The sequence below is a fragment of the Saccopteryx leptura genome, chromosome 7, assembly GCF_036850995.1.
Source record: "Saccopteryx leptura isolate mSacLep1 chromosome 7, mSacLep1_pri_phased_curated, whole genome shotgun sequence".
Taxonomy (NCBI): domain Eukaryota; kingdom Metazoa; phylum Chordata; class Mammalia; order Chiroptera; family Emballonuridae; genus Saccopteryx; species Saccopteryx leptura.
In genome coordinates, this window is record NC_089509.1 from 20,961,905 (window position 1) to 20,975,015 (window position 13,111).

Sequence of the window (13,111 nt, forward strand, 5' to 3'; positions counted from 1 at the left end):
GAGATACTGGATGTTAACAACTTTATTGTGGTAATCATTTTGTAATAGATCAGTCATTATGCTGTACATAAATTTTACAGTGCTGTATGTCAATTATATCACAATAAAAAAATTTTAAAGAAATGCATTGACAAGAACCAGCTTTCTTGGTAAATTCTCTTTGGCTGATTTGGGGGACTTATGTAGGTCAGAGATGATGGTGGAGGATGCTAAATTGGAATTGGGTTCCTTGTTTTTAATAAAAATTTTAAGATCCTACATGACAAAAATCAGGTTGCTGTACTTAAAAATAGCAACTAAAATTAGAAATAATTGTAACAAAAGTTCACAGAGATGGTGGTAATCTCAGTACTTTAACCCATAGGGATCTGTGGTAACTGCTAATCAGTAACCAGTTCCCAAAGTTCTGGCTCACCATGGTAGAAAATTTGGCCCCTTACATAATACTAAGACCTAACTAAGTTAGTTTATGGATCTAGTGTCCCTTCATAGAAAAAGGAGCAATATGACTATAAATAAGACTCTCCAAAGATACCTGTGGCCATTTCTCATCACCTTTGTGCACCATAAAATAGGAAATACACAGAACTTTTGGACATAATTAGGTACTGGCTATTTATTAATCCTAATGCCTAGGTACTAAAAATATTAATGTTTCACACATCAAAAAGGGGACGTATGGGGCCCTGGCCGGTTGGCTCAGTGGTAAAGCGTCGGCCTGGCGTGCAGGAGTCCCGGGTTCGATTCCCAGTCAGAGCACACAGGAGAAGCACCCATCTGCTTCTCCACCCCTCCCCCTCTCCTTCTTCTCTGTCTCTCTCTTCCCCTCCCGCAGCCAAGGCTCCATTGGAGCAAAGTTTGCCCAGGCGCTGAGGATGGCTCTATGGCCTCTGCCTCAGGTGCTAGGATGGCTCTGGTTGCAACAGAGCAATGCCCCAGATGGGCAGAGCATCGCCCCCTAGTGGGCATGCCGGGTGGATCCCAATCGGGAGCATGCAGGAGTCTGTCTGACTGCCTTCCTGTTTCCAACTTCAGAAAAATACAAAAAAAAGGGAGACTTATGGAAGTCAGATGATAGATAAACCACTTACCACTTACTCCAATCCATTTCACAATGAGTCCAGAGAAAGCTCAAACATATCCTGTGGTGATTTACCCTACCCAAGAATCAAGACTAGGCATAAGTAAAACAAACAAGCAAAACAAAAACAAAACAAAAAAAACACAGAGCTTTTCAAACCATATCATATACCAGAGTCACCTGGAAGATTTTTAAAACACACAAGTGCCACGTCCAAAACCTCTGCTTTAATAGGTCTCCGATGGAGTCCACCAATTCTATGATTTTCAACCTTTTTTTTTTTTTTCATGGCACAAGCACACACTAATTACTAAGGTCAGTGCCCCTGACTAAATACAACCATTTTCATCTCATGGCACAAATAAATTAGTTACTAAGGAAGAAGAGGTTAGGGCCCCTTTTTCTTTAGTAATTAGTTTATGAGTGCGTGAGAAACAAAGGTTGAAAATCACTGGAAGATACTGTGATAGTAATGCTTTTAGTCTGAGGATTATAATTTGAAAACCTTATTCAATTGGTTCAAGTAACCAGGGTGTTCTAGATCAGTGATCCTGAAATTATAGTCTTTAAATTTATAGAATGGGGGATTTTCATTTTCTTTTATTTTTTCTGAGCTGCAGAAAAACCAGATACCTTCTAGTATATATCAGTACAAACATAGATAGTGATGTCAATTAAAGCTATCTTTCTAGGTGTGGTATTTTTCTGGAGCAAAACAACACAGCCCACAGCCCTTAGCACCTAGTATACAAATATTAATTTGAATATTTTTTCTTTTTTTTTTCAAACAGCAAAATTAGAAGTCTTTTATCCTACTATTAGGAAAAACAGTATACTATTATGTTCTTGTCAGCACACTATATTAGCCTTCTGACTCTCTGTCCATAATGTAAGCCAAAGGGAGCTTGATTTTCCTGATAGCCCACAAAACATTATGCTGGTTCATATATTGATAACAGTTTCCTCATTGTACCTACTGAGTAGAAAGTAACGCATGTGCCAGAGGCTATGAACTTCCAGAGGCCTGCCACATCAGCGTTTCTGCACCCACTGATGTGTAACATGTTGGGGTATCTTTTAGGAAGTAAACAAACAAACAAATAAAAAATTGCTACTCTTTGCCCTGCTCACCAATTAAGCAAGAGACCCAGTAACAGTGATATTTTAGATTTGGGGTTAAGTGTAATTTATTCACACATGCTACTTCAAGATGTTTACTGGGTTAACTACAAGCCCTCTGATTTTGAATGGGGCTTTGAAGCAAAAACTCTCTGCAGCAATTACAGGCTTCAATGCAAGTTGCCTGCCTGTCATTTGGGACTTATGGCCCACAGACATACTGTTTTGGACATAACTGTTCTGGAGAGATGATGAATGAAACATCTAGTAAGCCTTGATAGAAGAACCATAGTGCCGACCCTGAGGGCATTGGAATGGGGTTACATTTCTTTGCCCTCTTTATCTGACAAATATACTTCATTTGAAAAGAAGCTTCTGGCTCGCTAGACTGGGCACTACAAGAAACTGAACATATAACTATGGGGTACCAAGTAGCTCTGCAATATAAATTTCCAGTTATATACTTGTTATCTAATTTGCCAAATCATAAAATTAGAACATTTTTCAGTAGCCATTGTTTTACAAAGTAGAAATAACATGCAGTTCAGCACTAGCAGGTCCAGAGTGCAGGGTAAACCACACAAAGTGGTTCTGACCTCAATGCCTGCTCCTGCTGCTTCACTATCTCTTCCTCGTCTTATATATGGCCTCAGAGAAAGTACTATATGAGCAATTAATGTAAAGAAAAAACAATATTTGATTGTGAAAGAGACAACCAGGAAGAAATGGAGAAAAAGGAAAGAAAGTAGTGATGGCATGTCTTTCCAGTGGTTTGGTTGTTCACTTTACACAAAATAAAAAGTATAAAGCAATAGTTATAAAGATGCTCAATGAGCCCTGGCCGGTTGGCTCAGCGGTAGAGCGTCGGCCTAGCGTGCGGAGGACCCGGGTTCGATTCCCGGCCAGGGCACACAGGAGAAGCACCCATTTGCTTCTCCACCCCTCCGCCGCGCTTTCCTCTCTGTCTCTCCCTTCCCCTCCCGCAGCCAAGGCTCCATTGGAGCAAAGATGGCCCGGGCGCTGGGGATGGCTCTGTGGCCTCTGCCTCAGGCGCTAGAATGGCTCTGGTCGCAACATGGCGACGCCCAGGATGGGCAGAGCATCGCCCCCTGGTGGGCAGAGCGTCGCCCCTGGTGGGCGTGCCGGGTGGATCCCGGTCGGGTGCATGCGGGAGTCTGTCTGACTGTCTCTCCCTGTTTCCAGCTTCAGAAAAATTAAAAAAAAAAAAAAAAAAAGATGCTCAATGAATATGAGAGAAGAATGAGTGAACTTAGTGAGAACTTCATGAGATATAGAAACCACACACGCACAATAAAGATCTAATCAGTTCAACAGGTGGTGGTGCAGTGGATAGAGCATTGGTGTAGGATACTGAGGTCTCAGGTTTGAAATCCTGAGGTCACTGGCATGAGCACAGGCTCATCCGGATTGAGTGTAGGCTCATCAGCTTAGCATGGGATCATAAACATGATCTTATGGTCGCTGGCTTAAAGCCCAATGTTACTGGCTTGAGCAAGGGGTTGCTGGCTCAGCTGGAGCCCCCTGGTCAAGGCATGTATGAGAAGCAGTCAGTGGACAACTAAAATGCTGCAACCACAGGCTGATGCTTCTCATCTGTCTCCCTTCCCTATCTCTAAATAAATAAATAAATAAATATCTAATCTAACCTGAAGAAAATAGTAACTAACATGACAACTACACCAAAGGGAATAAATAGCATATTACATAATGAAGAATAATGAATACATTATCTAGAAGATAAGGTACTAAAAATAACCTAATTGGAATGAGAAAAAAATAAGGTGAAAGAAAAGGATCGTATAATGGAACTTTAAGATAGCGTCAAATGTACTAACATTCACATAATAGGGGTACCCAATGGAAAAGAGAGTGAGAAAAAAGAGACAGAAAATCTATTTGAAGAAATAATGGCTGAATACTTACCTAACCTGCTGAAGGAAATAGATCCACATTCAGGAAGTACAGAGTCCAAAGGAAATAAACTCAAAGAAACCTACCCTAAGACACATCATAGTTACAATGCCAAAAGTTAAAAGTAAAGGGAGAATTTTAAAAACTGCAAAACAAAAGCAGCTAATTATATATAAGGAAATACTCATAAAATTATCAGCAAAATTTCAGCAAAAACCTTTCTGGTAATAAACACACGCTTATATTTAAATGCAAATGCACTAAGTGATCAAATCAAAAGCTATAGGGTAGATAAATGGAATAAAAATAGAAAAGCAGGACTCACACATATGCTGCTTACAAGAGACTCAGTTAACATTTAAAGACACACAGAGACTGAAAGTGAAGGGATAGAAAAAATACTACATTTTAAAAAATAAAAAGAAAGATAAGAGCCATACTTAGAATAGTTTTTAAAGCAACGCTGTAACAAGTGAGAAACAAGGCCATTACACAATGATAAAGGGATCGATCTAACAGAAGGATATAACATATATAAACATCCATGTTCCAAAAATAGAAAAACCTAATGCATAAAGCAAAGATTAACAAGTGGAAAGAGAGAAATGGACTTATATCATAGGATATATCATCCGGACCAAGAAAACATTGGTTCTAAACATCAAATGAGATGAATACTTAAATAAATATTTATATAACATTCAATCCAAAAACAGAAGAATAAATCTTCCAGTATAGCTCATTTTAAACCACAAAAACAATTCTCAATCAATTTTAAAATAATAAAGTACTATCATACAGTTTTTCTAACACCAGCAGTAAAAAAAAAAGAAATCAATTACAAAGGAAAAAAATGGAAGAAACCAAATACCTAGAAGCTAAACAACATACTACTAAATAATCAATGGATTAAAAAAAGAAATAAAAGTAAAAATAAAAAATATATATTGATAGAAAAACACGGAAGTACATTTAAAATCTATGGGACACAGCAAAGAAAATGTTGAGTGAAGTTTATAGTGATACAAGATTACTTCAAGACATAAAAAAAATTTCAATAAACAATCTAAACTTATACCTAAAAGACATAAAAAAAACAACAAACAAAGCACAAAATTAATAGAATGATGAAAATCATAAAGATCAGAGCAGAATAATTAAAAAAGAGACTAATATATCAATGAAATAAAAAGCTAGTTCTTTGAAAACATATACAAATTTAATCATCCTTAGCCAGAATCATCAAGAAAAAAAGAGAGAGGATCTCAATAAATAAAATCAGAAATGAAAAAGGAGAAGTTACAACTGACACCACAAAAATACAAAGGATCATAAGAAAATACTATGAACAACACAACACTACACGAACAAAATTCAACAGCATAGAAAAAATGAATAAATTCTTAGAAACATAATATCTTCTGAGACTGAATAGGAAGAAACAGAAAATCTAAAAAGATAATAGCTAGTAAAAAGAATTGAATTAATAATAAAAAAAGCACCCAAAAAACAAAAATACAAGACTATATTACTTCACAGGTAATTCTATCAAACATTTAAATAAAAGTAATGCCAAAACAATAAATAAATAAAAAATAAAGAGAATACGTATCTTTTTCAAACTATCCCAATAACATTGAAGAGAAAGTAATGCTTCCAAACTCATTCTATGAAGCAACATTATTCTGATACCAAAACCAGACAAAGACACTACAAAAAGTTACAATTCAATAACCCTAATGAACAAAGAAGAAAAAATTCTCTACAACATGTTAGCAAACCAAATTCAACAATACATTAAAAAGGTCATACGCATTATCAATTGGATTTATTCTATGGGTACAGGGATGGATCAATATCCACAAATCAATCATCATAGTATATCACATTAACAAAACAAAAATAAAAATTATGATCTCAATAAACAATGGAAAATCATTTGACAAATACAGCATCTATTTATGATAAACATTTTCAACAAAGTGTGAATAGAGGGAACAAATCTCAACACAATAAAGGCCAGGCGCCAGACCCAAAACTAACATCATATTCAACAGTAAAATCTAAAAAGCTTTTTCTCTAAGATCAGAAACAAGGATGCCCATGCTCAGTTACCCAACAGAGTACTAGAAGATCTAGCCAAAGCAACCAAAGAAGGAAAAAAAAAGGTATCTAGATTGGAAAGAAAGAAGTAAAAATTTTCACTATTTACTGGTAACAAGATAGTATATATAAAAAACCCTAAAGATTCCACCAAAAATTCTATTTATTAGTTTCAGAATACAAAATATATATGTAGAAATCACGGGTTTCTACATCAATAACTATCAGAAAGAGAAATTACGAAAACAACTGCATTAAAAAAATCTAGGAAAAAAATTAATGAACAACTAAAGTGTCACAACTACAAGTTGATATTTCTCATTTCTCTCTCTTCCTGTCTGTCTGTCCATATGTCCCCTGCTTCTCTCACTTAATAAAATCTAGGAAAAATTTAACAAAGAAGGTAGAAGACCTATATTCTAGAAATTATAAAACATTAATGAAAGAAATTAAAGATGACATGATAAATGAAAGAATATACTGTGCTCATGGATTGAAAAACCTGGTATCATTAAAGTGTCCATATAACCCAAAGAAATCTATGGATTCAATGCAATTCCTATCAAAATACCTAAAGCCTTTTTCACTAAGCTAGAAGTAGTAATTTTAAAATTTATATGGAAGCAAAAATGACTTTGAATAGCCAAAACAAATTTGAGAATGAAGAACAAAGATGGAGGAATCATGCTTCCTAATTTCAAACAGTACTACAACGCTCTAGTAATGTAAACAGTACGGTACTGGCACAAAAACAGACACATATCTCAATGGAGCAGAATAGAGACCCCAGAAATAAACTCACACTTATATGGTCAATCTATGTGTGACAAAGTAGTCAGAAATATAAAATGGGAAAAAGACAATCTTTTCAATAAATGGTGTTGGGAAAACTAGACATATTCTTGAAAAAAAAATAATAAACTGTGACCACTTTCTTGTACCCTATAGAAAAATAAATTTTAAAATGTATTAAAGTATAAGATTTAATACCTGAAGCCATAACACTACTGGAAAGATCATAAGCAGCAAACTGACAGTTGTTAGCAATTTTTTTTGTATATATTTCTTCATGCAAGGGACTCATGCAAAAATGTATACATGGGACTACATTAAACTAAAGAGCTTTTACACAGTGAAGAAAACCATCAACAAAATAAAAAGACAGCTTAATGCAAAAAAGATATTTGAAAATGATATATCCAGTAAGGGGTTAATATTCAAAATATATAAAGTCTTCATAAAATTTAATACCAAAAAAATAGATCTGATTTTTAAAAAATGGGTAGAGAACCTAAATAAACATTTCTCCAAAGAAGACATCCTGAACGGCAACAAATGTAAAAAGATGCTTAACAACACTGATCATCATGGAAATGCAAATCAAAGCCTAAAGAGTTATCACTTGACACTGTCAGAGTGGCTATTATTACAAAATCAACAAATAGCAAGTTTTGGAGAGAATGTGGAGAATAAAGAACTGTTGGCAAGATGGTAAACTGGGTAGACACTATGGAACAGATTACAAACCTTCCTGAAAAATTTAAAATAGAACTACCATAATGACCAGAAATCTATTTCTGGACACTTAAAAACACTAATTCAAAAGGATATATGCACCCTTATGTTCACTGCAACATCATTTACAATAGCCAAGGTAAGGAGGCAACCTTGGTGTCCAAAAATAGATAAACAGATAATAAGGATGTGGTATGTATGTATGTATAAATATATATGTGTATGCATGTGTGTGTGTATATATATATATAAATATATATGTGTGTGTGTGTGCAGATGTATATAATGTGACAACATGGAGGAGTATAAAGGGTATTATGCTAAATAAAATTAGACAGAGGAAGACAAATACAATTTCACTTAAATGTGGAATTTAAAAAACAAAACAAGGCAAACAAACTTGACAGAGGGGAAAAAGCTTAGGTGGCTGGGTGATAAAGGTGAAGGGAAATAAAAGGCACAAACTTCCAGTTATAAAACAAATAACTCATGGGGATGTAATGTTCAGCATAGAGGAAATAATCAACCATAAGAGTTCCATTTATTGGATGAAATCTTGACTTTAGGAGAATAATAAAATTTCACAAGTTATTACAATCTGGAACTGATATAACTTAACATCAAGCAAAAACAATTAAATAATGAACAGATAACTTGAATAAACACTTTGACAAAGAGGACATGGAGATGTTCAACAGACACTTGAACAGATGCTAAACATCACTAATCATCAGAGAGATGCAAATTAAAACGACAGTGAGGTATTACCTCACACCTGTCAGAATGGCTATCATTAATAGCCAACAAAGAGTAGGTGTTAGTGAAGATGTGGAGAAAAGGGAGTTCTCATGTACTGTTGGTGAGAATACAGGTTAGTGCAGCCACTATAAAAACCAGTATGAAGTTTTCTGAAAAAATAAAAAATGCTGGTTGTTTGGAGGGTGGTTTCGAACTGATGAGGTTGCCGGTTTGATCACCAGTCAGGGCATGTAGGGGTAGAGCTCAGTGTTTCTGTCTCTCTGTCTCTCACTCCCTGACTCTCTCTAAAAAAGGAAAAAAAATGGAACTGCTTTATGATACAGAAATTCCACCTCTGGGTGTGTGTATATATTGATATACAAATCTAAAACACTGATTCAAAAAGATATACGCACTCTTTTCTAATATTGATGTTATCTTCCTTATGAATATTTTATTATTCTTTCTTTTGGGAGGCAAATATTTTATAATAAAAATAATGTTTGATATTATTCTATATATTTAACTTACTTTTTAATCTACTTTTGGTTCTATAAAGGAAATAATTGACTCCTTTTACTTTATAGTTCATTCATTAATTATTTTTCTTTCAATATTCATTTAGATTATTGAGGTACATCATCATTTTTTATAGCTAATTCAACTTTGTCAGCTTATTTTCCATGATCAGAATTATTTACTAAGCAATATCTATTTATGCCAATTTATATTGTAAAATAATTCTATAGTTTCCCAGATCATCTTGGATGTTATTTATAATTACAATAACCTATATTAATTGTCTTTTGTTATTTAAGATGATTTTATCTTTATAACTGGTATATGGTAAAGATATATTCCAGTTTCTAAAATAGCAGTTTTTATTAAAATGTAGATATTAAAATCTTTATAAGTTGTTATTATCTTTACCTTTTGATAATAAAGATTATAAAGTATTATTGCAATGAGAAATAATTCACAATGACAATTATCTTACCCCTATTTGGTTATTGAGTAATTGTTGCTTTTACTGTCAGGTAGAACATATTTGAATAACTAGATCAAAATGAGAGCATGTTTGTTAACATGCTGGATAGGATATTTTAATTGCATATTCTAAAAATTAAATTTTCATTTGAAGTTGTCCTGGAAAAAAACTCTTCCTGAAATTTGGATGATTACAACTTCCGGTGATTACAGTTAGAATGCCTTCTGTATATTTTATAGATATTGTCTCGGTCATAATGATGCCCCTTTCCACAAGCACGTTAATCCAGTCACATGACAGAGTTTGAGTTACAAAGCGTAATTACATGAGTTTACATAAAATTCTTCTACTTAGTGTTGTAGGACCTTGAGCAAAGATCTTAGCCTCAGTAGGTCTTAGTTTTCTCACCTCCAAATTTAGGATAATTTTAATACTTCCTTGTTGAATTGCCAGGTGGATTAAATAATAAGTACAATGCTAATACTACAATACAACTAAAGAATACTATACTGATCCAAGTACTGCTTTTAAAATAGTACCTGACATGTGATTATTACATTACCTAATTCCATGGGTTCATTTTCTTCTTTTCAAACCAGGATAGAATTTAACCAAGGTAGACACTTGTTTCAGCTGCATCAAACAGATCACTTCTTTGGGAATATGGCATTAACAGTGAGAGGTCATATTAGTTTCTACGTATTGATCATTTGAATTGTAAAAGTAAATTTGAAAGTTGTGGTGTAACTATGCCTTCCAGCTTTCTTTTCTTTTCTTTTCTTTCTTTTTTTTAAGTGAGAGGAGGGCAAATAGTGAGACAGACTCATGCATGTACCCTGGCCTGGATCCACCCGACAACCCTCGTCTGGGGCTGATGCTCAAATCAGCTGAGCTATCCTCAGCACCCCTGCCAATGGTCATACCAACAGAACTATCCTCAGCGCCCTGGGCTGATGCTCAAACCAATAGAGCCACTGGCTGCGGGAAGAAAAGAGGCAGACAAGGGGGAGAGAGAGGAAAAGAGATCAGATATTCACTTCTCATGTGTGCCCCAACCGGGGATCGAATTTGGGATGTCTGCACACTGGGTCAATGCTCTATCCACTGAGCCAACTGACCAGGGCCTTTCTTTCTTTCTTTCTTTCTTTCTTTTTCTTTCTTTCTTTCTTTCTTTCTTTCTTTCTTTCTTTCTTTCTTTCTTTCTTTCTTTCTTTCTTTCTTTCTTTCTTTCTTTCTTTCTTTCTTCCTTCCTTCCTTCCTTCCTTCCTTCCTTCCTTCCTTCCTTCCTTCCTTCCTTCCTTCCTTCTTTCTTTCTTTCTTTCTTTCTTTCTTTCTTTCTTTCTTTCTTTCTTTCTTTTTTTGTTTTTTCATTGAGTCCTAGTTATAGTTGTACTCCTGCCTCTGGGTTCTAGGGGACACTCATGGGTTCTTGTATTTAGTGTTTACAGTTTTCCTTGACTTATATTATTTCCTTACAGTATTATTTGAATATTAAGGTGGTTAGAATAATATCCTTAAATGTGTTCTTCTATCAATAATACTTTGTGATTAATACTTTAGTGATTGTTATGGGCAGTGGAGAACAAAATCAGAAGACTGAGCAGTCCATTCCAGGCAGACTTGCCTCACAGCCACCTCCTTCATGAAGACATCCTTAACCACAGCTACTGACTGCTCCTCCTTAGTTCTCAGAATGCTAGATCTCCAAATTGAGGTTTTCTTGTCAGCTAGTAGAGAGTCTGAGTCCATCATGGGAAATCCCACCTTACAATCGATACCATCTCTTTTCATAATATAAAAAATTATCTTCATCTCAAAAAAAAAAAAATCAAGAAAGACCTTTATCTTAGAATTAGGTTCAGGTTTTTCAATTAAATATATTTAGCTTTTTTTTTTTTTAATCGCTTTACATTTTCCTTGTTTTTCACAATCTGCTGGCACTAAAGACTGATGTCCTCTCTCATTTTTTACTGCTGGCACCTGTCAGTTCGTAGTTGGTAATACATTTATTAAGATATATTACTCTCTCTTCCATTAAATAGTATTCCCTTGGAGACAGAAATGTTTCTCTTATTCATCTTTGTCTTCTCCCTGGGGCCCAGTCAGCCCCTGGTACGTGTTTTATATACACTTGGTGCTCACTAATAAATTGCTGAAGGGTGCACTATGCTTGCAGTCCAGAAGCCATTCATTTTCTTTTTTATTTTCTTTTTTATTTTTTCCGAAGTTGGAAACGGGGAGGCAGTCAGACTCCTGCATGTGCCCGACCGGGATCCACCCGGCATGCCCACCAGGGGGCGATGCTCTGCCCATCTGGGGCGTTGCTCTGCCGCAATCAGAGCCATTCTAGCGCCTGAGGCAGAGGCCACAGAGCCATCCTCAGTGCCCGGGCAAACTTTGCTCCAATAGAGCCTTGGCTGTGGGAGGGGAAGAGCGAGACAGAGAAGAAGGAAAGGAGGAGGGGTGGAGAAGCAGATGGGCGCTTCTCCTGTGTGCCCTGGCTGGGAATCGAACCCGGGACTCCTGCATGACAGGCCAACGCTCTACCACTGAGCCAACTGGCCAGGGCCCATTTTCTTTTTTTTTAAAGTTCAAAAGTTCAGTGCAGAGTTGGGAGGAAAATAGGTGAGATTAAAATTGGGGTAAACCAAGACTAGTTTTATCTACAATGTTTAAATCTGTGCTGTCAGAACTACCAAGTAGCTCAACAACAATAAAAACTTAAAGCAGTCTCATTTCACCAATTATCTCTGCTTTATAAATCCAGTGATTACTTGGGGAAGGGGGTGTTTTGAAGGACATCCCTAATTACATAGCTTACCTTTTTAAAATACATTTCTATTTTTTCTATCTTAAGCAATTTCAAGAGCTCTGGGGTAGACAATAATAAGTGTCTTAGATATAAATTATAGGCTTAAAGCATTGTCGAGCAATTTGCATTTAAGACCCATTTGCTGAAATTATCAGCCTGGGTTATAATATATAGATGGTGGCTGAAGTGCCAGCTGTTTAACACTTTGAAAAGTTACTTTGACACAAATGATTATTTCCTTAATAATAAAGTAAAGCTAGGATATACTGTACTTTCTAGTTGACCTGCCATCAGAGATATAATTCTTATATCTAAGACTACATGGGCTTTTAACAAGCAGAAACACACACTCTCGCCTTCCTGCTGATGGTGCAGCATACGGCAGCAGTGGGAAGTTCCGGTCCCAGCAATCTGAAACGCTGGGCAACTCTCTGCTTTGGCAAAGAATTTGTTTCAAGATTGATAATTTTTAGGCAGCTGACCTTTGGGCTGCAACAGACTAAGACTGATTCTCTTCTGAGCAATTGGAGACTTTTATCAGGAATTACTTTACATATATCAGACAGAATCTCTAGCTCCATTGGAAACAACTTAATTACTTCCCACAGGTGTACATTTCAAGCAACAGATCCAAAACAGTCAGTCCTCCCACCAGCTCCAAAAAATATATATTCTCTATAATCAACTGAATTAATCTCACCTGACTGCTCAATTACTTTCAACACACATATTAAATCATCACTTAAAGATAATTAGTTTTATAATTATTTGATATAGTAAAATTAATCACCTGGAAGCATTACAAAGTAGATTTTTCTTTTCC

General features: G+C 35.6%; 1 non-coding gene across 1 annotated transcript; it reads right to left on the reverse strand.

The window, feature by feature from the left end:
* Window positions 1-11,969: 11,969 nt before the first annotated feature.
* Window positions 11,970-12,045, reverse strand: TRNAD-GUC (transfer RNA aspartic acid (anticodon GUC)). Its single transcript has one exon. It is a non-coding gene; the product is annotated as a tRNA-Asp (tRNA).
* Between the last annotated feature and the right edge of the window lie 1,066 nt (window positions 12,046-13,111).